The sequence below is a fragment of the Myotis brandtii genome, unplaced genomic scaffold (assembly GCF_000412655.1).
Source record: "Myotis brandtii unplaced genomic scaffold, ASM41265v1 scaffold691, whole genome shotgun sequence".
In the NCBI taxonomy this organism is placed as follows: domain Eukaryota; kingdom Metazoa; phylum Chordata; class Mammalia; order Chiroptera; family Vespertilionidae; genus Myotis; species Myotis brandtii.
This window is the reverse complement of record NW_005370704.1, coordinates 1,921,446-1,923,028: the sequence shown is the minus strand read 5'-3', so window position 1 is coordinate 1,923,028 and position 1,583 is coordinate 1,921,446. Positions and strand designations below refer to the sequence as shown.

Here is a 1,583-nt window from a genome sequence, read left to right as displayed (position 1 = left end):
CCGAGGGACCTGGACGTCTCGGGCAGTGGCCTCCCCTCCAAGGGGCACAGTGCCCGTTCGCTGGCGGCACAGAGCAGAGGGAGGGATACCGAGGCTGGGGATCCGCCGACCGAGCGTTAGCTGGTGTGCATGGCACCTTCGGACTTCGCAGCACATGACGCGCAGCTGGACAGCTCCGGCTGGACCTGGTGCCGCCTCCTCCTGGCACTGAGTGTAATCGGCCCCACTTCTCCCGGCAGGTGACTCCCTGACCCAACACAACAACTCCCTGTTCACCACCAAAGACCAGGACAACGACGGGACCTCCGACAACTACGCTGAGACTTACCAGGGTGCCTGGTGGTTCCACAGCTCCCACTGGTCCCACCTGAATGGGCGCTATGGTGGGGGCTCTGGGAACGGCATCCACTGGTGGTCAGCGCAGTCGAGCTACTACAGCTACAAGGTGGCCGAGATGAAGGTGCGGCCCGTGTAGGGCGGTCGGCGGCCTGGAGCGTCTCTGAGCGGGTCCCGCGCCCCCAGCACGGGCACAGGAGGCCCCCACGCAAAGGTGGAGCTCGCCCCGGCCTCACCCCTGGCCCTTCAGGGACCTTCAGCTTCCAGACCCGGACCGACTCCCGCCTTCCTCTCCTGCCCGCCAGGGTGAGGGTGACCCTGACCTTGCGTACCGCACGTGTCCCCAATAAAGCTTCGCCTCGCTCCGCAGCACACGATTCCCGTGATATTTGTGTCGTCCGGTCACTGGTCCTGTGCACGCCTGGGTGCCTGTCCGTGCCGCCCAGACCCGCAGAGGGGGGATACCGAGGCCGGGGATCCGCCGACCGAGCGTTCGCTTTCGTGCGCGGCACCGTCAGACTTTTCAGCGGAAGACGCGCAGCTGGACAGCTCCGGCCGGACCTGGTGCCGGCACCTCCTGGCACTGAGTGTAAGGGGCCCCGCTTCTCCCGGCAGGTGACTCCCTGACCTATCACAACAACTCCCAGTTCTCCACCAAAGACCAGGACAACGACGGGACCTCCTCCAACTACGCTGTGACCTACCAGGGCGCCTGGTGGTTCTACAGCTCCCACTGGTCACACCTGAACGGGCGCTATGGTGGGAGCTCTGGGAACGGCATCTACTGGTATTCAGGGAAGGGGTACTACAGCTACAAGGCGGCCGAGATGAAGGTGCGGCCCATGTAGGGCGGTTGGCGGCCTGGAGCTTCTCTGAGCGGGTCCCGAGCCCCCAGCACGGGCACAGGAGGCCCCCACGCAAAGGTGGAGCTCGCCCCGGCCTCACCCCTGGCCCTTCAGGGACCTTCAGCTTCCAGACCCCGACCGACTCCCGCCTTCCTCTCCCGCCTGCCAGGGTGAGGGTGACCCAGACCTTGCACACTGCCCGCCTCCTCAATAAAGCTTCGCCTCGCTCCGCAGCACACGATTCCCGTCACATTTGTGTCGTCCGGTCACTGGTCCTGTGCACGTCTGGGTGCCTGTCCGTGCCGCCCAGATCCTGGCACTGTAGGAGGTTTTGGTGGCGTCAGACGAGGTGGGCTAAGCAGGGCCCGTGCGCCTGCGTGGCAGTGCGGCTCCAGGGCACAC

The 1,583-nt window shown here is 65.7% G+C and overlaps 1 long non-coding RNA gene across 1 annotated transcript in view; it reads left to right on the top strand.

Annotated features, from left to right (window-relative positions):
- The window catches only part of LOC106724011, a 25,838-nt gene that overhangs the window by 12,502 nt on the left and 11,753 nt on the right, over positions 1-1,583 (top strand). The window lies entirely within an intron of this gene.